At 45.9% G+C, this 24768-nt stretch overlaps 1 long non-coding RNA gene and 1 pseudogene across 8 annotated transcripts; both read left to right on the forward strand.

The window, feature by feature from the left end:
• LOC123106198 (cytochrome P450 710A1-like) overlaps positions 1–18013 on the forward strand; it is a 35699-nt pseudogene extending 17686 nt beyond the window's left edge.
• On the forward strand, positions 8372–17338 carry LOC123106199 (uncharacterized). Of its 8 annotated transcripts, none has more exons than XR_006451235.1 (11): positions 8372–9184; positions 9287–9393; positions 9846–9899; positions 11266–11494; positions 11590–11856; positions 12082–12263; positions 12347–12431; positions 12840–12972; positions 13735–13859; positions 14984–15121; positions 16652–17338. It is a non-coding gene; the product is annotated as an uncharacterized lncRNA (long non-coding RNA). The 8 variants fall into 8 exon arrangements; XR_006451234.1 differs by having other exon boundaries at positions 8373–9184; positions 12082–12188; XR_006451237.1 differs by lacking the exon at positions 12082–12263 and adding an exon at positions 15929–15972 and having other exon boundaries at positions 8375–9184.
• Positions 18014–24768: the final 6755 nt, after the last annotated feature.

Here is a 24768-nt window from a genome sequence, read left to right on the forward strand (position 1 = left end):
GGGGCGGCGGCGGGGACGATGACGACGACGACGGGCGACGGGCGGCGACGATGGGAGCGGCGCGCGAGAGGTTGACGAAAGAAGTGGGGAGATGTAACTGAAATTTCGTAAGTGCTGTATATATAGGGTGAGCCTTTAGTACCGGTTGGAGCCACCAACCGGTACTAAATGCCTACTTTGGCCAGGCAAAGAGGCAGGAAGAGCAGGCCTTTAGTACCGGTTGGTGGTTCCAACCGGTACTAAATGCCTACTTTGGCCAGGCAAAGAGGCAGGAAGAGCAGGCCTTTAGTACCGGTTGGTGGTTCCAACCGGTACTAAAGGGTGGTATTTAGTACCGGTTGGAGCCACCAACCGGTACTAAAGGCCTTGCGCTACCACCCCAAAGTTTAGTCCCACCTCGCCCGGCGAAGGGCAGCCGCACTGGTTTATAAACCCAGCCGCGGCTACCTCTTCGAACTCCTCTATATAGCAGGCTTCTGGGCCTAATTAATTAGGGCGCGCTGCCCTGTGAGTCTGCTGGCCCTTCTGGGCCTACATTTGCTGCACACCCTAGGTCTGGCAGGCCCACTGGGCAGCGCGCCAACAAATTTTTTATATAGTTTTTTCTTTTCTGCATTACTTATTTTTTTCTATTTATTTTTGAGTAGTTTTTTATATAGTTTTTTCTTTTTTGCATTATTTATTTTCTTCTATTTATTTTTGAGTAATTTTTTGTATAGTTTTTTATTTTCTGCATTATTTATTTTCTTCTATTTATTTTCTTCTGGAAATTGAATGCTGCATACTGAACAATTAGGTAAATGACCGAAAAACAACAAATGATGTCAGAACATGTTGGAAATTGATGACATCACTTTAAATGCTGGATACTGAACACAAAAGAAGTCCGGAGTTCAAATAAGTTTAAAAAACATTGAAGTGGCCATGTAACAGATGAGTTCTCGTCCGAAACCCTGATACTCGGAAAGAGTATGTCCAGTTTGTACACGAAGTGCGTCCAGTTTTTGCCGTGACCTTCTCTACTATTTCGCGCATGCTATGCGGGTGATATGATGATACCATGCCAAGTTTCAACATTTTCAGGATTCATTTTATAGTGATTTTCAATTTCACGGTCATTTAGCTCTCTAAACAATTAGGTAAATGACCGAAAAACAACAAATAATGTCAGAACATGTTGGAAATTGATGACGTCGCTTTAAATGCTGTATACTCACGGCTTATAAACCGCTCATACTGCCTCTCTCTTGGCGAAGATCACAAGATAGTTTGGTTAAATTGCATTACTTGTAAGTCCAGTTAACATGGATGCTTATGATGCAAGAGCAACAGCAAAAGTGAAAATTTGGCACAAATAGGTAGTTGTGTAACTAAAATAGGTAGGAGGAGAGATAGCTCTTATGTCACAAAAAAGAAGTTGTATCAAACCTTTTATGTCGGATCTAGAACAAACCAATTGGTATCGCCATCATACAGCCCAACCGTGGCTCGTGATGCATATATATGCATATCAAATGCAGGGTTGGACGTATGATGGCGAATCCGAATGATTTGTATTCAGTCGATGAATTGGTAGATGTATGCAGTCGATGAACTAGTAGATGTATGTAGTCGATGAACTGAAAGACTTATGCAGGGAAGGCGAGAGGTGGGCTATATATAGGGTCGTCTGGCTCACAAAGTGATTATGGTAGTTTCGATCCAACGACTCACATGAGCTAGGAAGAAACACACCCTTGATCCAACGACTCGCAAGAGCTAGAAAGAAACACACAATCCGTGTGATTCTTCCTGATTGGTGGGATGCACATTAGTACCCACTCTGGGCTTCGGTGAGAGTTGTAGAGGGGCTAGGGTTTCGCCATAGAGGGGCTCCGGAGCATCGGGATGGCACGAAAAGCTAGGAGTTGGCATACCATGTGTTTAAAAGTGCTCTTAGGATGGTACATGCCAAATATTCACTCACTCCTTGTGTAGGGTCTTCACCGGCATCGATTCCTCACTCTGAGTCTAAGTACTTATAGGCTGAAAGTACCATAACCGACGAACATGAGGGAATCTTGTGTAGAGGTGGTTCATGCCATTGTTTTGGGACTTCCTAGGGACCACCCTAACAAAACCAAGCAAAGAGTTGCACATTAGTACCCACTCCGGACTCCGAAACCCTGATACTCGGAAAGAGTTTGTCCAGTTTGTACACGAAGTGCGTCCAGTTTTTGTCGTGACCCTCTCTACTCTTTCGCGCATGCTATGCGGGTGATATGATGATACCATGCCAAGTTTCAACATTTTCAGGATTCATTTTGTAGTGATTTTTAATTTCACGGTCATTTAGCTCTCTAAACAATTAGGTAAATGACCGAAAAACAACAAATGATGTCAGAACATGTTGGAAATTGATGACGTCGCTTTAAATGCTGCATACTGAACACAAAAAAAGTCCGGAGTTTAAATAAGTTATTAAAAATAAAAAAGAGGTGCAATGCTGGTTAATTTGCTTCAAGCCATTCGGAATAGTGTAGACTACACTGCACATAGCTCAGTGCAATCTATGCTATTCCGCAAGGCTTGAAGCAAATCAACATGTAGGTGAGCATTGCAACTCTTCGTCATTGTCTATGCACTCACGGCTTATAAACCGCTCATACTGCCTCTCTCTTGGCGAGGTGGGACTAAAAACAGCTTGCTATAACCTCATTAGTACCGGTTCGTGGTACGAACCGGCACTAAATGGTGATGGTGGGGCCATAGCCTGACCGCAGGCTGACACAGCCTCTTTAGTACCGGTTCGTGGCATGAACCGGTACTAAAGGTTCGCCATGAACCGGTACTATTGATCGCCGCCACGAACCGGCACTAATGTACACATTAGTGCCGGCTCTAATTCAAACCGGCACTAATGTGCTTCATGTTTGACCCTTTTTCTACTAGTGCCCGTAGGCTTATCTCGGGCGGTCCCGACGGCCTTGTCTATGCCGACGGCCCCGTCAGCATAGATTTATGTATGCCGACGGCTTTTCTACGCCTACGGCCCATCCTTGGCCGTCGGCATAGGTGCGGCGATGCCGACGGCGATTTGGCCGTCGGCAAACCCGGTTTTTCTGGTAGTGTGCCCATGATACGAGACCCGGCCGGGTTCTGGGACACACAGGTGGCCCGGGCAAACAAGTCCGGCACCGCGGCTGACTTGGTGGTCGGCCAGTTCATCGTCTTCATCCGCGACTCGGAGCTATCCCACCGCGTCTTGGCCAACGTCCGCCCCGACGCCTTCCAGTTCGTCGGCCACCCTTTCGGCAAGAAGCTCTTTGGTATCTTCTACCTGTTCGGCGACGAGCACAAGGACCTGCGCTGTAGGATGGCGCCCAACTTCACGCCGCGCACTCTTTCAACCTACGCCGCCGTCCAGCAGCGCATCATCCTCGCCCACATCCGGAGGTTGCTAGACCGGAACCGGAGCTCAGCCGCGACGCCGACGCCCATACCCATACAGGTAACCTGCCGCAACATAAACCTTGAGACCTCACAGACGGTCTTCGTAGGGCCGTACCTCACCGAGGAGGCGAGGCAGAGATTCGACAAGGGCTACGCTCTCTTCAACGCGGGTCTCCTGGCAATGCCCGTGGACCTGCCCGGGTTCGCCTTCAGACGGGCGAAGCTGGCCGTGGCGCGCCTGGTGCGCACGCTCGGGCAGTGCGTACGGCAGAGCAAGGCACGGATGCGCGCCGGCGGCGAGCCGGAGTGCCTCGCTGACTACTGGATGCAGGCACTGGTGAAAGAGATGGACGCGGACGCGACGCCTCCCATGCACACCGATGACGTCGAGCTTGGGGGCTTTCTGTTCGACTTCCTCTTCGCCGCCCAGGACGCGTCCACCTCTTCGCTCTGCTGGGCTGTCTCCGCCCTCGCGTCCCACCCAGACGTCCTCGCCCGCGTGCGCGCCGAGGTGTCCGCGATCTGGTCGCCGGAGTCTGGGGAGCCCATCACCGGCGAGATGATCCAGCAAATGAAGTATGTTGGCCCTGTCCCGATGCCGAGTACTTTCCGGCGACGACGACGACCGACGATGAACGACGATGACGAACCAACGCTAGCTACTGAACTGCTCCTGCCGATGCAATCGCGACGAAGTCTCTTTACGTCGAGATGCAGCGCACCACAGAAAGCTTCTACTAGCTGATGCACCGCAGTGCAAAGCTAGCTGTCCAAGCTGATTGATTTTGCTTCACGCCTAAACACGTACGTACGCAACAGCCTTTGGGCTGAATACTCAACGCACGCACAAGAGACTCGGCGTATTGCCAAAGGCTCGTATCGAGCCTTATTACTTTATTGATCAACTCAGGATACAAGGGTACAGGGGTACATGCACATATATATAACAGCTAGGCTGCCTAGTTACAAACCGAATCAGCATGGAATACTAATCCTACAAGGTAACTATCTCATGCACTAGCTGAACACGGATACGTACATGTATAATCCGATTGGACGTTGGGTTTACTTCCAACAATCACCCCCCTAAACACGACGTCGTCATGTCACAGCTCGGACGCCGATTCTTCTTTGCATCTCCAGAATCTTCTCTCGATCCAAAGCTTTAGTCAGGATGTCCGCCAGCTGATCATCGGTGCGAATATAGTTGACCTTCGTCTTACCTTCTTCCGCGCAATCCTTCTTATAATGATACATCGTATCAATGTGCCTGCTCCTATCATGCCGCACTGGATTCTCGGGTAGAAAAGCTATAAACTCACTGTCAACGTCGAGCACCACTTGTTCTGGATCTCGATCCATGAGATCACCGTGTAGCCTCCTTTGCCACACACCTTGACACTCTGCTTCGCTTGAAGTCGATGTCACCACTTTCTGTCTTCGTGATAGCCAGCTTACTATGCTTCCACCAAGGAAATATGCCACGTCCGAGGTACTCTTACGATCATCAACAATCCTTTCCTTGTCACTACCACTATACCTGAGTAGTTTCACCATCTCCTTCTTGCTCAGCTCAAGACGAGGTTTCATTGAAGCGACAATGTGATTGTAATGTTTCATGCCACGGCCTTCAAGTACCTTCCTTGCATATGCCTCCTGGCATAGTGTGATCCCCTCCGGCTTTTGATGTACCTCTGTCCCGAGGTTGCAACTCAAAAGGCCTAGATCATCCATCTTGAAAAGCTCCTTCATCTGTAGCTTGAACTTTGCAATCACCTCTTCATCTGCTCCAGTTATCAACAGATCGTCGACGTAGATGCCAACTAGTAGACGATCCCTTCCTTCACCTCTCTTGTACATCGCATGCTCTAGTGGGGCTTTCTCAAATCCAAGAGAAATTAATGTCTGATCAAGTTTGATGTTCCACGTCCGAGAGCCTTGTCGTAGCCCGTACAAGACTTTGTGTAGCTTCAGTACCTTGTGTTCCTCTCCCTCTTTGATGAATCCCGGTGGCTGATTCACATACACATCTCCTTCTAACTCGCCATTCAAAAAAGCGGGTTTTACATCCATGTGATGTATCTTCCATGATTCCTGAACCGCGAGAGCGATGAGTAATTCCACCGATTTCACCTTTGCAACGGGAACGAACACTTCTTCGAAGTCCGCACCTTCCTCTTGCACGTACTCTTTGGCTACTAGCCTCACTTTGTGCTTCACGGACCCATCGGCATCTTTCTTAATCATAAATTCCCACTTGAGATCCATGATTTTTTCATTGTCGGGAAGATCCACAAGCTCCCATATATTGTTGTCGTGGATCGACCTCAGCTCCTCTTCCATAACCTGACGCCAACACTCCTTTGTGTTCGCATCCTTAAAATCCGCCGGTTCCTTGGCGCTTGCTAGACACCGCTGTCCACTCCTTTTCACTTTTACCGGGCCTATTGTCCGAAGAGCTTGCTTCGGTTGCATGCTTGACACCGGTTCAAGCAATACTAACGCAGCCGGGGTCCCTCCCAGTACGCCTCCGTGCGAGCCATCTGGTCTGCATGGACTGCTGACCTGCTCCTCAGGTGCAACGCCTCGTGCAGCACGCTTTAACCCATATGGCATGCTGCTAATGCCTGGTTGAAAACCTCCTGGTGAAGAGCCTAGCTCACCACCACGTGAACCACCAGGCCCACTTGCTTCATGGCTTTCACGTCTGCTGCGTGATGGGCTGCATGCCGTCGTTACTGCGTACTGACCACCGGATACCATCGAGCTGGTCCTATTTTCAGAACACTCTCCAGCGTGTCTCAAGCTAGCCGCACAGGTCGATGATGCACCAGCCTCTTCCGATGCGTCAGTGTTCACTGTATATTTGTCCAGCTTTGCATCAACACCAACAACGGTCGTAGCACTTGTGTCTGTTGTTTCTTCGTGGACTTCCGGCGTCACGTACGCCTTTATTTTCTCTGGATGCATCGCACGAAGACTGCTTCTCCATGGTCGAGTACACGCGGCAATAGCTGCGTCCGCTCCAGCGAAGTTAGCACTTATGCCCGTAACATCGACGTAATCTTCGGAACCACCCCCCATGTCCGTAGCGTCGACATGAGTTTCCGAACCACGATCATGATGGCAAATTTTTTCTTCCACGAGCGCGACAATTTCTTTAGTCGGCGCTCGAAGAACTGGATCCTCCTCATCCACGAGTTCAGTCATCAACATCATGTCACCGTCGTCACCTTGCTGGGCTATGAGCGCCTTCTGCTTCGGTGCTTCCTCGCAGTCAGCCTTGAAGTGACCAAGGAGGCCACAGTTATAACACCTCACTTTTCTGATGTCAAACTTCCTCCTCGGTGGTGCAGGTGCAGCCTCATCATCTGAGTCGTCGTCCGAGTCAGCGAAGTTCTTTCTCGTCGAACGCTGCTTCCCCTTCTTCTTGCTACTGCTTATGGATCTGCCTCGCTTTTCCAGGGCGATCCACTGCGCCTTTGTGAGCATCACAAGCTCGTCGTTCTTCCCGTCCCCAAGACTGTACCGCATACGCTCATCGTGAGCCTTGTACCGTCCGACAAGATCGTCGATGGAGAGAGTCGCGAGATCGACGCACTGCTCGATCGCCGTGACAATTTGCAGGTACCGGGGAGGGGCCGCGCGCAAGAACCGCCGGACAACCGAGGCCTCCGTGAGGTTCTCTCCAAGCGCGCGAATCCGATTGACGAGAGTAGCCACCCGTGAAGCGAACGCGTCCACGGACTCATCGTCGCCCATGACCAAAGTCTCGTAGTTCCTTAGGAGAGTTTGGAGATTGGCTTGCTTGACACGGGTGTGTCCCTCGAACATGAGCTTCAGCGTATCCCACACCTCCTTCGCCGTTGCTTTGGTGATTAGGTGTTGGAGGACATCCATCGGCATCACCGAGTAAATCGCTGACGCCGCCTGCCGATCCTTCCGGTGCTTGGCTCCCTCCTTCTTGAACGCGTCGCCTCCGGGATCCACCGCGTCCCATAGCTCGTTGGCGCGGAGACCACACTCCATGAGGGCCTTCCAGACCCCGAAGTTCTCGCGATCAAACCGTGGATACGACGAACTCGCCGGAGCAGCAATTACTTTAGCTGCACCGGAGTACTCCACCAGCTGCTTGGTCTTGTCCTTCTCGTCGTCCGACATGATCTCCCGTTACTAGAAGATCAACCTTGCTCTGATACCAATTGTTGGCTCTGTCCCGATGCCGAGTACTTTCCGGCGACGACGACGACCGACGATGAACGACGATGACGAACCAACGCTAGCTACTGAACTGCTCCTGCCGATGCAATCGCGACGAAGTCTCTTTACGTCGAGATGCAGCGCACCACAGAAAGCTTCTACTAGCTGATGCACCGCAGTGCAAAGCTAGCTGTCCAAGCTGATTGATTTTGCTTCACGCCTAAACACGTACGTACGCAACAGCCTTTGGGCTGAATACTCAACGCACGCACAAGAGACTCGGCGTATTGCCAAAGGCTCGTATCGAGCCTTATTACTTTATTGATCAACTCAGGATACAAGGGTACAGGGGTACATGCACATATATATAACAGCTAGGCTGCCTAGTTACAAACCGAATCAGCATGGAATACTAATCCTACAAGGTAACTATCTCATGCACTAGCTGAACACGGATACGTACATGTATAATCCGATTGGACGTTGGGTTTACTTCCAACAATCACCCCCCTAAACACGACGTCGTCATGTCACAGCTCGGACGCCGATTCTTCTTTGCATCTCCAGAATCTTCTCTCGATCCAAAGCTTTAGTTAGGATGTCCGCCAGCTGATCATCGGTGCGAATATAGTTGACCTTCGTCTTACCTTCTTCCGCGCAATCCTTCTTATAATGATACATCGTATCAATGTGCCTTCGGTGTATTAGGTAGATGGGCTGGACAAATGAGCGGCGTGAAGAGCCATGACCAATCCTTTACCGTCCTCGAGCCCCACGCCGCTTTTCCCCCTCCGCGCTGTCCGGCCTCCCCTGCTCCTCAATCCTGCTCCGAGCTCCTCCTTCCCTGCACCCGTCCTCACGACCGCCGACCTCGCTGACCTCTCCTCGCGCCTAGCCATCTCTCTCCATTCTCCTTCCCTCCTCCTGCCGTTGTCTCTCTTTGCTGCTTATCCCTCTTTGTGTCTCTGTTCCCGCAAGAGCCGCCATGGACGGCCGCAGCAAGCAGCCGACGACACTCGCGACGCAACCGGAGTTGCTCCCCGTCGGGCCTCCGACCAGACCGAGCAGCAAGGTCGGCCCGTCGCGCCCCCTTCCTTCCTGGTTTTCCTTCCTTATCCCCTACCTCACCTCTGCCTCCCTTCTCTCTGCCTTGTACAAGAGAACGCCATGGACGCCGAGCTCGCCAAACCCCGCCGCCAGGGACCCCCTCCGGCGCTCCCTCGACCCGCGCCGCCCCGGATCCGGTTCTCCCCTCCGCCGCCTCACGGCCTCTTGCACCGCCGCTTTCTCTCCTGGGCCTCTTCCCCGACGCTCGAGGTGCAGCAGGGTGGGCGCTGCCACGTTCTCGATCCAGTCGGATCTGGCGCAAGTCGCCGGCATCCGGCGCCGCGCGCCGTGATTCCAGATCGGGCGTAGGTCGCCACCAGGAGAGCAGGAGCGGCGGCTGCAGCAGAGGAGGCCCACCCTGGTCAAGCCCGCATCCTGGTGGCCGTGTGCAGAAGAGGAGAGGTCGAGGATGGGCGCCAGTTCGTGGAGGAGACGCTCGACACAGGTGAGCCGTTTCTTCACTGTTTACTCTCTTCCCATGGTAACCTGCGACTGAATGTTTTGTGCTGCTGCATTTGTTCAGAGAAGTTTTGTTCTGTACTTCCAGGAACAGTCCACCGGTCCATATCTTCGTGTCTATTGTCTATTGATCTGCCAATATTGTGTTAATCAAGGAGGAAAGAAAGGATGCAGTCTAAGCCCTCACACTTTCCGGTAAGAAAAAGATAACTAACATACATGTTTGCATTAGTGACGTGTTCTTTTCTCTCCTGGATGGTTATCAATGCAGTCCATAGAGAACAAGTTGCTAAAAAAATATGGGATGCAGTTAGCTTATCAGTGACCACTTACCAATTTTTTGCTAAATTACAAATTGAATCCACAGTACAATATTGTACTTTTATCAAATTGCATAAATTAGTGTGACATTTTCATGAATACTATGAAGGGAGCTCCATTCTGTAGTGCTCTTTGCCCTTGGTGGCTTCAGATAAAAAATCCACCGATTAACTGAAAGTATGTCAAGATACCCTTTATGCTTATTGGTTATTTGCTTCATGTGGTTTCCATTTTTAACTAGATGGGCAATTTTAATCTCAGTGTTTATATATCTCTTCTCATGCTCTTTTTTAAATTAGTGTATTCTTTTCATGAATATTCTGCAGGAAGTGCTCTTTACCCTTGGCGCCTTAGAATGAAAATATGTTGCTTAACTGAAAGTATGTCAAGATACCCTCTATGCTTACCTGTTTGTTGCTTCACGTGGTTTCCATTTTTAACTACATGGGCAAAAAGTAATAAACATAGGTTTATTTATAATCAAATTACTTAGCTTTTTTTGAGCCATGGAACCTGCAGTTTTACACTGCCAGATTGCGACATGGAAAAGCATAATGTACTTTGCGACACCCCTGTGCATTAGTGCCTCTTTGATCAGCTCTGTTATGGCATTGGATAAGCCTTTAGTACAGTGAGCTTTGGCAGGAAATGGTTCTACCATTCTTGAACAGCACCTGTACTAAAACTGAATAAGTAAATGCAACCAACATACCCTTTCCTGCTATCTATGATTACTCCACAAGTTGTTTTAGTTTTAGTCTGACATGGTAGCTAACACCAGTATTATAAATTGTTCATATCTATCTTCTTTGACCATACTACATATGCATAATACTGATCAATGGCAATATAAACCTTGTATGGCCTTTTTTATGAGCGATAATCTAAGACTTACAAAATCATCATACGATTTCCTAATGGATCCTGTACACATTCCACCAAGGATTATTTTGGATGCTATGCTGAAACACACTATAGCTCCCAAAAGCTGTGTACTACACCCAGCCTACAGGAGACATTGGTATAGAGACTGTGATTGAGTTTTATCCATCTCTGCAGCACTTGCCAAACAGCACTGTCAAGAGATTTGTTTGTCAGTCTGAGTCATCTTGCTACTTTTTCCGGTTTATTTACATATGAAATCACCAGAATTTTTTGCCATGGCTCTGGTTCTTGATATGGTGCTTAAAAGCACTATTCCATCCTGAATAGTCGCATACAGTTTTTTGTTTTAACCGCGCTGGGAATCTCATGCTTCCAGCAAGATGGCTGGCCATAATTAGCAACGCTGCTGGCCGTCATTATTTATGCTATAGAGATCGTACTGGGAGCTGCTGCTGTATCGTTAGTGTTGCATTGCATATTTAGGCACTTAGTACTTACTGCCATGGCATGTTAATGTCAAGAGCCATTTCTGATGAGCTCCATGGCATGTTAATGTCAAGAGTCATTTGTTGATGAGCTGCTTCCTACAGTGAATGTTTGTGGCCCTGCCAGGTTTCTCTGCACTGATAGTGTGCAATTGAGAAGTATGATGTGCCAAACAGATTCAAAATTCCGATTGTTGCTGGCCATTTGTATAAACACATTGCGTTATGTATTTTCTACTGTTCTTGTGCCCTAATGTACTATTCGGGTGTCATTCTCTTTATGTCTGAATGATGCTCCACGTATTATGAGTCTTTCGACCTGTGGAATATATCCCTAATCCCACTTATATTCGCTGTGATTCTTGATCGGGCGCAGATCTTTGCGCCGCCACCTCTCCTCCTCCTCGTCCTCCTCTCTTTCTCCCATGCCACCACCGTTGCAAGGAGTAGGGGAGATAGGCGCCGAGGACAAGAAGCAATGGGTTGGTTGAGGCTCGTTCGAGGAGCGCCAGTAGGCGACCGATGTGTCGCTCTCCCGTCGTTCTTTCTTCGTCAGGAAAGGCGCAGCCTGCTACTCAAGCCCCTCTGCTTCGCTCCTTGCAGAGGTACGTCCACCTTCTCCTTCCCCATTTATCTTGCCCCGTTGTGCTCTTGCCATAGCTTCTCCTAACCGAGGCTTTCGCCGCTCCTCAACTCTCAGCAGGAGAGGCACGGGCGCCACCACACTCAAGAGACAGACGAGGACATGAAGCTTTCGTGGAGATGACGAGGTGGCCGCCGCTGCACCCCCACGCCGTGGACGCGAAGATTCCCATCCTCTCTGCCCTCGATAACCACTTCGGCGGCGCCGTGAACAACAGCAATGGCCTCTTCACGGCAGGCGCAGACCGCAGGGTCGTCTTCCTCTCCGGCCTCTTCCACACAATCAGATTCAGGCCTTCTCCCTCTGCATCTCTGTAAAAACATGGTAAATATTTCTTCAGAGTATAACCCCATCGTAATAACCCCATCCTACTCTGTTAATCTGAAGACAAGTTACCCAGTTCTCTCTTACTACTATATTCGCATCGTCCGAGCGAGAAAGTTAGTGGTCAGCATAAGTTACTGCAATTGATCCTTTATTACCAGCTTTCTCTTCCTTTACATGTGGCCTTCTTTAGTAGTCTATTCACCAAGTGTTCCTGTTTATAAGCTGGCAGCAGAACAATTTATCATGCTTAGCTTGCAAGGTGGTGATTGCAACCATGTGAATGACTCCTTATGACTCTCAGCAGCAAGACGATCTGCGGTGACCTAGAGGTTGATAAATTTAGTTAAGGAACATATAGACATTTGATTACTTCCTCTGTTATCAAAGGGGACAGGGATGCGTAGGTGATTGTCGTGTTGAAGATGCATAGTGGATAGACAGATGTAAGTAGTCTCTAGCTTGATTATAATTTTCTTGGTTATTGCAGTGTAAGGGCGTTCAAAATTTTCTTCTTCTAGGAATGATTGAGTTCACTCTCCTTCCTGAGCCGTTGGCTGTTGGCCATGTGAAAGGTACCTTCCTTTTCCTTGCTTGTATTTATGATTTTGTAGCATTCAGACCATGGTTCCCTTTCTATTACTTTGGTTGACACTATTATATTTAGTGCTAAAGCTGCAGCCTGCTCCCTACATAGAACCTGTGGGAAACCAAACTGAAACTACTGTGGATTTTTTCTGCTTGTTTGCTGCCTAGACTCCTGTACGTAGAGGGTGTGCTGAAAATTTTCAATTGTATAATGTTCAGACCATGGTCCCCTTTCTGTTACTTTGTTAGTGCATTCAGACTATGGTGTGTGTTCCATAAACCATACAAAAAAATTGGAGAGCCTGCCTCAAACTGCTTTCTTCTTTTAATCGTTCATTACACACATTGTTCGTCAGGGAGGATTCATTAACTTCCTTTTTAATGGTGTTCTGCAGCATGGCAGCTACCGGGGGACTGAGAATCTGTAGCATGCCACCACTATGCTTACCACCAACAAAGCCAAGGTCTCATCTTTGAAAGATTAAGGTTACTTTGCAGGGAGATGAGACCCATACCGAGATATGACAGGTGGATGGATACAGAGCTAGCTAGGCGTACAACACTATAATAAACTTTGCACAATCTTGATGCAGTTCTGAAACTTTAGTAATCACCAATACATAGAAACATGCTGGCCCCTCTTCATTGGTGCCCGTAGTAAATTCAAATTTGGTAGTGACATTGCATGCCTAAAACTCTCCTGTAGGTTGGTTCATTGATTTAGATTGATATAATTGTCCAAGAAGCCAATTAATTGATTTGGAATCTATTGTGGTGCATTATCTAAGCTTGCACTGTTAGTGTCGTTTAAAAATATCTCTTGCTTTTAAAATAGTATTAGTAAATGGCTAAAGCGCACATGAGAGTCTAAATCAGTTTAAATCATAACAGCCTCATGTTTTCTTGAAAGAATTTTGTGGTTGCATAAATAAGTCGTGAGGAAGATTTGGATGCAAGCACCCATCTTTCATGTGAGAGACCTATGTGTACATTTGAATTCTTCTCTGTTTATACTCTGCCAACTTATCTCAAGCATATGATTTTAATATCTCTTGCTTTTAAAATAGTATTGGTAAAATGGCTGAAGCGCACATGAGAGTCTAAATCAGTTTAAATCATAACAGCCTCATGTTTTCTTGAAAGAATTTTGTGGTGGCATAAATAAGTCGCGAGGAAGATTTGGATGCAAGCACCCATCTTTCATGAGAGAGACCTATGTTGTACATTTGAATTCTTCTCTGTTTATACTCTGCCAAGTTATCTCAAGCATATGATTTTACTTTGGTACAGGTTGATTATATAACTGGATGCATATGCATAAATCAGAGGATAAGCAGCGGAAGGACAAGTTGTATTTGTCGAGATGTTCTCTTCTTCTTTATTTTACATGTTAAAGCATGGACCTTCTTGCTCAGGTTTCAGATTTCTCAATCCATACTTCCATGCAAATATTGATTCTTGACTCGTTATTCAGTAACCTCCCACATGTCCATTTTCTCTTTATATCGTCAGTATTAAACTTCATGCATAATTCCTTATATTCTTAGGTTTAGAACATTGCAAATCAGAGTAGGCGGTGCATTTGAAAAGTTCATATTCTAATCAAAAGCATTTCATCGATAGTCAAATGCTTCACAGTAGGATATGCTACCTCATTTTTTAGGTGTCCTAAGGTTCATATTTCGTCGCGTTATCTAAAGCAGCATGTTTTATTATTTTAGTTAGCATTGCACTAATCAAAGACCACAAAAAATATGCAGGCGCACCCTTAAAGAACCGCGCCTATATATGTTCTGCTATGTACTGAATCTTGATGTTGCATACTGAACCATATATATATCCTCTCCTTGCATCTACATTTCTTTCTACTCAATATTGTATGTAGATGTCCATCTGTACATAATATGTGGCCCATAGAATGTGATATGTTCTTTTATCTCGGAACCAATTTATGTAGCGAGACTGATGATTTCGTAGTAACATTATTTCTCCTTCGATTGAATATTGCATCTTTTTTGCAATTGTCCCAAATGTTTTATAGCTCCTAAGTTGCGTGTCATCGAAGCCAGTGGGAAAATATGTTGTGTCTTAAGATAATCATAACATAACTGAATATATCAAGCATGCTAATGACATTAGATTAACTTTTCGGGAATATGAAAGAAGTTTTAACCTTCAATATTTTAGGCTTTCCTGATTTTCTGGCACCTTAGTAGGAGACGATGACCGCTACCATGAATAGGTTTAAGTGTCGCATGGCTTCCATTGAACAAAACCAAGATAGAAAACAACTGTGCATAAACTTATAACATAAATTGCTGCTGCTTTGTTGGTTTTATCGAGGATGTTCTCTTCACACACTATCTTCTTTTTTCACTTTCATTATTCCTCCGGCTCAAATGATAGCCACATTATGAAAGGAGCACCGCCATTCTCTAAATTGTGTTGATGATATGTGTACTAAGTTAAATATTACATAGTGTGTCTGCAAGCAATCCATCACAGCATGCTATTACATAGTGTGTAAATCCCTCTGCAGGTTCTCTGGTCTTGTGTTCAACTCTGCTTATAAAGCCTTGTGAAGGAGAAATATCATCTATCATGTATTTCTGTGTTGACAGCCAGTTGCTTAATTGATCGACTATAGTATAAAGAAATGTATTAGAAGAGCAAAAAGGTAAATATATATACAAGTAGCTGTCAAAATATAATTTAGTATACCATTAGGAAAGGTATATACTTGTATGTAGCTCAAAGGGCCAATACTTATATTCCTCCATTAGATGGTCTTTAGTAGAACTGAATTAAAGAGTTAATAGGTTGCTTATTGATCTGCTGATAATTAAGTAGGAAAATTAAAGGATTCTGTTTGTATTGGCTCGGTTAATATTTTTTGTCTTGGTCATTGTTGGAGTAAAGTAAATTAATATAAGTGCGTGGCGAAGGTATTGTAAGGATAGTTTAGTGTGGGTTGTATAAAATTTGTTATGCCATCTGCTCTATTTTTTTATTTGTAGGCATATGATCAAACAGGTCATCTCCATGACGAAGTTTGGGAAGATCTACTCTGTTTTAAAAATTTGTAGGCATAACATCAAACAAGTTGTGTGCATTACAAAATTAGCAAAACAAGCAAAACTTGGGACCTATTTAGTTGAGCTTACCACACATAGTTTAATTCCCGTGAAAAATACATGCTTTCGAGCCTAATCACCGAGATCGAATAAAATATCTGCATAGCAAAACGAAAGAGCAGGAGAAAGCAAGGTGTAGGAAATTAGCACGAAGAGGATAACTGCAACTCACCTGTGCTTTTCTTGATCGATTGGTATGCTAATCTTCAAATCTTAGGTGGAGCTGTAGAACAATCACTTGATTCTGTTCTTTAAGTTGGAGCTTATGAATTCTGTTCATATGAACTTCGCCCTATAATAAGGCCTTTAGCTAATGCCAAGTCCGTTTAAACTTGCCTATTGTCCACTAGGTGTATTTGCTTGACCAATTGACTCTTGTATTTGCTAAAAACAGGTGCGATTGTTTCCGTCACAATTCACATTTAAAATTAGTTATTTTCCTGTACCTATCATTGATCGAGTAAAATCTGGAAAACCCGGGTTTTCCTTTTTCTATTGCCAGTGTTATATACTTATTCGGTGCCTACTGTCCTCTATACATGTTGATCCCTGTTTTCATAACCTGATATTTACATTTAAAGAAAATAATGGTTGTACCTTATATTTTAAAAAAGTATGGTTGTACCCTATATTTGCTTCCCATAAATACTACAACATCAAGAGTGAGAAAATGAATACATGTTGATCCCCTGTTTTCATAACCTGATATTTACATTTAAGTAATTGTACCTTATGTTTAAACAAAAGAATGATTGTACCTTATATTTGCTTCAATAACCTGATCTCATAAATGCTGTAACATCAAGAATGAGTAAATGGAATTTGTTTTCTACTAACAATGTGCATACTTACCCACACCTGTTAATCCCTTGTTTTCTTGATGCCTGACAAATAGTAAAACATGTATACTCTATAGTTCAGGCAAGCTCAGGCCCCTGCTATTCTCAAAGAAACAGCTAAGCCAACACATATCATTCAGTTACTATGAACATTGTGTATCTTGCTCGAATTTGATAGACACATATACAATCATCAACTGCACTAACTCACTATATCTTCTTCACTGTCATCAGTCAGCCGCAATGGAAAAAGTCAGGATCCCAACAAAAGACCAAGTCAGGATCCCAACAAAGGACCTTCTGGACGCTATGATGTAGCAGCTTGGCCTTCCAAACGCAGTGACCCATCACAGAAGGCAAGGCCGGTTGGTCTTGACGCAACCATTCACTATCCATCAAAGCACCAACTGGACAACCGACTTCCAAGGAAATCAATATACATCTACGTGTACAGTAAACTCAAAGAGGCTGAAGATCGACCGGCAAATGACGCTCTTAAGTAGTCTAAGTGAAGTGAAGGAACTTTACCGCATAATAGATACATACTTCACAGCAAGATACCCACCAAAAGCCAACAATCTGAAACATATTTTGTCACACATAAGATATGTTGCTGATCGTCTTAATGATATAGGTTTACAATCAGAAGCCGTTATACAGAAAACAAACAGGTATTATTAGTGCCTCGACGATGATATCGAAGGAATTTCTACTCTGAGCAATGTAGGCCATGAAGAACAGTAGCTATGAAGACTTCCCTCAAAGAAATCGTTCTAAACATCCAGCGATACATCTGACTAATGTAGTTCTGCCTATCTATATGCCTTGCTCATAACATTGTAAATGATCATTGTAAGCTTCTTAGAAAACATGTATCATCAGCAACCATCTATCTATCATCAATATGTACTTATTTCCATATGTTTATTTTTGTGTCTACATATTTTGATGCACACTCTTTCAATAGTTGGCTTGCTCTCGGCCTTTGCGCTATGGGCGCAACGGATCATCTAGTATATATAACAGCTAGGCTGCCTAGTTACAAACCGAATCAGCATGGAATACTAATCCTACAAGGTAACTATCTCATGCACTAGCTGAACACGGATACGTACATGTATAATCCGATTGGACGTTGGGTTTACTTCCAACAAAGTACACCCATGCGGTCGCGCGCGAGGTGGTCCGGTACCGTCCTTGGCGGCGCTGGTGCCGCACATTGCCGCGGAGCCGTTCCAGCTGACGGAGTGGTACACGGTGCCAAAGGGCGCCATCGTCTTCCCGTCGGTGTACGAGTCGTCGTTCCAGGGGTTCACCGCGGCGGACGAGTTCGACCTGGATCGCTTCTTCTCGGAGGAGCGCAGGGAGGACGTGGTGTGCAAGCGCAACTTCCTGGCCTTCGGCGCTGGCGCGCACCAGTGCATGGGCCAGCGCTACGCCCTCAACCACCTCGCGCTTTTCATGGCACTCTTCGTCTCCGTCGTCGACTTCAAGCGGGACCGGACGGAGGGGTGCGACGAGCTGGTGTACGCGCCGGCCATCATGCCTAGGGATGGCTGCGCCGTCTACCTCCAGCAGCGTTGCTCTTCCTTCTGAGCTGCTCCTTCCCTTCCCTAGCTTGGTGCCTGCAAATGCGCGGGCTATGTATCTACTCCTATGTCTATGACCACTACGACCGCGAGTGCGTTTTGGGATTTCCCAGAGCCCCACAGATCACATTCCACAACAATTTAGCAAACCAACGTGTAAAAATAAGATGGTCAATGCTCTCAGCGGCGCCATAGAATTCCCAAAATAATCTTTCTTACTCAGGTTATCCTTTCCTTGCTTAGGTTAGGATACTTCCTTTGATCACTAGCCACACAAACGCTTTGACTTTCAGAGGCGTTCACAGCAGGAATCGCAGTCGAAGCCTGAAAGTATGAGAAGCGTGGAAGTGTACGCTGTTCGGCAGGGACGCGTTCGTGTTATATAGAGAGAATAGATTACAATGGAGGCACAGGTTGTTGCCAGACTTGACCTCTACCCCAAGCTATACAAAGATAAGATCTATCCTAGCTAACAACCTGCCACACCAGATTTACATGCACGCAATATACAAGACATGACATGTCACATATTACTAGCCTATACATTTCTACAAGCCTATTGTTTAACATCCTCCCTCAATCTTAAGTCGTCAAGGATCAGATTGTTCTTGAAGGCTTGGAACCGCCGAGCTTGTAGAGGCTTAGTAAAGCCATCAACAACTTGATCTCCTGTTGGAATAAACTATATTTCTATCAACTTATGTGCTACTCTTTCACGAACAAAGTGATAGTCAATTTCTATATGTTTTGTTCTTGCATGAAATACAGGATTTGCATAAATATATGTTGCACCTAGATTGTCACACCATAGTTATGACACATGTGATCTCCCAATACCTAGTTCATCAAGTAGGGTCCACGTTACCTCAGTAGTTGCATTTGCCAAAGACTTGTATTCTGCTTCAGTACTAGAACGTGACACGGTTGCTTGTTTCTTTACATTCCAAGATATAAGGTTAGACCCAAGGAAAACAACAAAACATCCATCCAGTAGATCTCCTATCATCTGGACATCCAGCCCAATCTGCATCAGAGAATGCACTTACTGCAGTCGATGGAGACCTACAGCTTAAGCCCTACTCCAGTACTTCCTTGAATATACCTTAATATTCTTTTTATTGTTGTCCAATATACAGAAGTAGGAGCATGCAAAAACTGACAGACCTTATTTACAGCAAAAGATATGTCAGGTCTGGTCAGAGTTAAGTAATGAAGTGCACCAACTATGCTTCTGTACTTAGTCCCTTCTTCTGTACCCAGTGTTTTTCCTCCATGTAATGACAGCTTATCGGTTGTAGACATAGGTGTATTGGAAGGTTTACATTCCTTCATGCCTACACGCTCGATTACATCTCTGGCATACTTTTCTTGAGTCAACATAATACCATCAAGCATTTTTTAACTTCAATGCCCAGAAAATAATGCAACTCTCCCAAGTCCTTGAGTGCAAACTCACTTCTCAAGTTTCTTAACAAGGCCAAGGTAGCATCTTGTGATGAACTAGCAACAATTATATCATCGACGTAAATTAACATAAAGATGATTACCTTCCCTTTCTTGAAGAAAAACAAGGAGGTATCTCCCTTTTTTTAGAAATGGAGGAGGACCCCCGACCTCTGCATCTAGACGATGCATACGTCCATTTTATTAATTATTCACACAAGATCTTACAAAGTAACAACAGTCAGACTAAAGTTACCGTGTAGGCAACATCTGTTGCTACTTCTATCCAGTTGATGAAGGGATGTTGATAGTCCGGGCCTAATACCAAAACAGACCTCGCAGCCAAACCTACCATCTAAGACCTGAGGTCCCAACCAGGACACCTGCCGGGTATGGGGCACCCACCAGTCCGGCGCACTTCTCAATCAGGACGCCTACCGGGTATGAGGCCGCTGCAGCCACCTGCCACCAATCTATCTGCAGTGTTGTACTGCTGCATCAACCTTTCTCGGTCTAGCTGCCGTCGACGCCACCACGATGTTGGGGAACGTAGTAATTTCAAAAAAAATCCTACGCACACGCAAGATCATGGTGATGCATAGCAACGAGAGGGGAGAGTGTTGTCTACGTACCCTCGTAGACCGAAACGAAAGCGTTGACGCAACGTAGAGGAAGTAGTCGTACGTCTTCCCGGTCCAACCGATCCAAGCACCGTTACTCCGACACCTCCGAGTTCTTGGCACACGTTCAGCTCGATGACGCTCCTCGGGCTCCGATCCAGCAAAGCTTCGGGGAGGAGTTCCGTCAGCACGACGGCGTGGTGACGATCTTGATGTTCAACCATCGCAGGGCTTCGCCTAAGCACCGCTACAATATGACCGAGGTGTAATATCGTGGAGGGGGGCACCGCACACGGCTAAGGAACGATCACGAAGATCAACTTGTGTGTTCTAGGGTGCCCCTGCCCCCGTATATAAAGGAGCCAAGGGGAGGGGGCGGCCGGCCAAGGAGGGGCGAGCCAAGGGGGAGTCCTACTCCCACCGGGAGTAGGACTCCCTTCTTTCCTAGTTGGAGAAGGAGAAGGGGGGAAAGAGGAGGAAGAGGGAAAGGAAAGGGGGGGCGCCGCCCCCCTTCCCTTGTCCTATTCGGACTAGGAAGGGGAGGGGCGCGCGGCCACCTCTTGCCTCCTTTCCTCTTCTCCCTTAAGGCCCATGTAGGCCCAATAACCCCCCAGGGGGTTCCGGTAACCTCCCGGTACTCCGGTAAAATCCTGATTTCACCCGAAATGATTCCGATATCCAAATATAGGCTTCCAATATATCGATCTTTATGTCTCGAACATTTCGAGACTCCTCGTTATGTCCATGATCACATCCGGGACTCCAAACAACCTTCGGTACATCAAAATACATAAACTCATAATGAAACTGTCATCGTAACGTTAAGCGTGCGGACCCTACGGTTCGAGAACAATGTAGACATGACCGAGACACGTCTCCGCTCAATAACCAATAGCGGGACCTAGATGCCCATATTGGCTCCTACATATTCTAGGAAGATCTTTATCGGTCAGACCGCATAACAACATACGTTGTTCCCTTTGTCATCGGTATGTTACTTGCCCGAGATTCGATCGTCGGTATCTCAATACCTAGTTCAATCTCGTTACTGGCAAGTCTCTTTACTCATTCCGTAATACATCATCTCACAACTAACTCATTAGTTGCAATGCTTGCAAGGCTTATGTGATGTGCATTACCGAGAGGGCCCAGAGATACCTCTCCGACAATCGGAGTGACAAATCCTAATCTTGAAATACGCCAACCCAACATGTACCTTTGGAGACACCTGTAGAGCTCCTTTATAATCACCCAGTTACGTTGTGACATTTGGTAGCACACAAAGTGTTCCTCCGGTAAACGGGAGTTGCATAATCTCATAGTCATAGGAACATGTATAAGTCATGAAGAAAGCAATAGCAACATACTAAATGATCGGGTGCTAAGCTAATGGAATGGGTCATGTCAATTAGATCATTCAACTAATGATGTGATCCCGTTAATCAAATAACAACTCTTTGTCCATGGTTAGGAAACATAACCATCTTTGATTAATGAGCTAGTCAAGTAGAGGCATACTAGTGACACTCTGTTTGTCTATGTATTCACACATGTATTATGTTTCCGGTTAATACAATTCTAGCATGCATAATAAACATTTATCATGATATAAGGAAATAAATAATAACTTTATTATTGCCTCTAGGGCATATTTCCTTCAGTCTCCCACTTGCACTAGAGTCGATAATCTAGATTACACAGTAATGATTCTAACACCCATGGAGCCTTGGTGCTGATCATGTTTTGCTCGTGGAAGAGGCTTAGTCAACGGGTCTGCTACATTCAGATCCGTATGTATCTTGCAAATCTCTATGTCTCCCACCTGGACTAGATCCCGGATGGAATTGAAGCGTCTCTTGATGTGCTTGGTTCTCTTGTGAAATCTGGATTCATTTGCCAAGGCAATTGCACCAGTATTGTCACACAAGATTTTTGATTGGACCCGATGCACTAGGTATGACACCTAGATCGGATATGAACTCCTTCATCCAGACTCCTTCGTTTGCTGCTTCCGAAGCAGCTATGTACTCCGCTTCACATGTAGATCCTACCACGACGCTTTGTTTAGAACTGCACCAACTGATAGCTCCACCGTTTAACGTAAACACGTATCCGGTTTGCGATTTAGAATCGTCCGGATCAGTGTCAAAGCTTGCATCAACCTAACCATTTATGATGAGCTCTTTGTTACCTCCATATACGAGAAACATATCCTTAGTCCTTTTCAGGTACTTCAGGATGTTCTTGACCGCTGTCCAGTGATCCATTCCTGGATTACTTTGGTACCTCCCTGCTAGACTTATAGCAAGGCACACATCAGGTCTGGTACACAGCATTGCATACATGATAGAGCCTATGGCTGAAGCATAGGGAACACCTTTCATTTTCTCTCTATCTTCTGCAGTGGTCGGACATTGAGTCTTACTCAACTTCACACCTTGTAACACAGGCAAGAACCCTTTCTTTGCTTGATCCATTTTGAACTTCTTCAAAACTTTGTCAAGGTATGTGCTTTGTGAAAGTCCAATTAAGCGTCTTGATCTATCTCTATAGATCTTAATGCCCAATATGTAAGCAGCTTCACCGAGGTCTTTCATTGAAAAACTCTTATTCAAGTATCCCTTTATGCTATCCAGAAATTCTATATCATTTCCGATTACGCTGCGTTTGGATGTCTCCATTGGTGAGCTCTGTATTGAATTGGTCTTGAATTCCAAATCAGTGAGGAAATTGAAATGGCACGAATACGAATTCGCCTATTTGGTTGTTCACTGAATTGCCCCTTGAAATGCTATGAGGTTGCAATACCAAATCCTGTTTGGATGACAAACTTTGGAATTGCATAGCTATATTGCCATGAAAATTATACTCTAGCGGGGCATCTCCTTTGGCCATGGAGCAGAAGAAATAAATATGGCAGTAAGAAATAAATATTCTAGCAATGTCCTTTGGCCATGGAGCAGAAGAGGAGCAGCAGTTCCTTCGGCCATGGAGTAGAAGAGAGGCAGAGGACGACAGTCAGGGAGGACGGCGGGGCGTGGCCGAGGAGGGCGGGGCACGGTGGCCGGGGATGACGGCGGGGCGTGGCACAAGGGGGCGGGGCGCGCCGGTCCTGGGCCGCCGCCGTCCTCCATGGCGGGTTGTGGCTCAGTGGGGCGGAGAAGAGGAGTTGGACCGGGGAGGAAGGGACCTATGCCGCCGTCGGACTCCATGGTGGTTACCGCCGCCACCAACCTGCTAGGTCGCCGCCGCCGCCCGCCTGCTACCTTCTAGATCGTCGCGAGGTCGCCTTCTCATATCCCCTCCTTTCTCTCTTCTATTTTCTCATTGCGGGCTCGAACAGGTACGTTTTGCGGCAGGTGGCCATCTCAGTCCAATTCGAAGGGGTAGCCCTCCGAAACGTGCGAGGGAGATTTACGTGGTAGCCAAAACGGACTGAATTGGTTTTTCATTTCCAATACGAATTCAGTGTCCAGCCAAACAGTTGTATTGATGTGAGATGATTACCAAATCCATTTCCAGGGCTTCAATGGAGACATCCAAACGCAGTGTTAGTAATATGTCATCCACATATAATATCAGAAATGCTACAGAGCTCCCACTCACTTTCTTGTAAATACAGGCTTCTCCAAAAGTCTGTACAAACCCAAATGCTTTGATCACACTATCAAAGCGTTTATTCCAACTCCGAGAGGCTTGCACTAGTCCATAAATGGATCGCTGGAGCTTGCACACTTTGTTAGCTCCCTTTGGATCGACAAAACCTTCTTGTTGCATCATATACAACTCTTCTTCCAGAAATCCATTCAGGAATGCAGTTTTGACATCCATCTGCCAAATTTCATAATCATAAAATGCGGCAATTGCTAACATGATTTGGACAGACTTAAGCATCACTACGGGTGAGAAGGTCTCATCGTAGTCAATCCCTTGAACTTGTCGAAAACCTTTTGCGACAAGTCGAGCTTTGTAGACAGTAACATTACCATCAGCGTCAGTCTTCTTCTTGAAGATCCATTTATTCTCAATCGCTTGCCGATCATCAGGCAAGTCAACCAAAGTCCACACTTTGTTCTCATACATGGATCCCATCTCAGATTTCATGGCTTCAAGCCATTTTGCGGAATCTGGGCTCACCATCGCTTCTTCATAGTTCGTAGGTTCACCATGATCTAGTAGCATGACTTCCAGAACAGGATTGCCGTACCACTCTGGTGCGGATCTTACTCTGGTTGATCTACGAGGCTCAGTAGCAACTTGATCTGAAGTTTCATGATCATCATCATCAACTTCTTCACTAATTGGTGTAGGTATCGCAGAAACCGGTTTCTGTGATGAACTATTTTCCAATAAGGGAGCAGGTACAATTACCTCATCAAGTCCTACTTTCCTCCCACTCACTTCTTTCGAGAGAAACTCCTTCTCTAGAAAGTTTCCGAATTTAGCAACAAAAGTCTTGCCTTCGGATTTGTGATAGAAGGTGTATCCAATAGTTTCCTTTGGATATCCTATGAAGACACATTTCTCCGATTTGGGTTCGAGCTTATCAGGTTGAAGCTTTTTCACATAAGCATCGCAGCCCCAAACTTTTAGAAATGACAACTTTGGTTTCTTGCCAAACCATAGTTCATAAGGCGTCGTCTCAACGGATTTCGATGGTGCCCTATTTAACGTGAATGCGGCCGTCTCTAAAGCATAA

The sequence above is a fragment of the Triticum aestivum genome, chromosome 5A (genome assembly GCF_018294505.1).
Source record: "Triticum aestivum cultivar Chinese Spring chromosome 5A, IWGSC CS RefSeq v2.1, whole genome shotgun sequence".
NCBI classification, from domain to species: Eukaryota; Viridiplantae; Streptophyta; class Magnoliopsida; order Poales; family Poaceae; genus Triticum; species Triticum aestivum.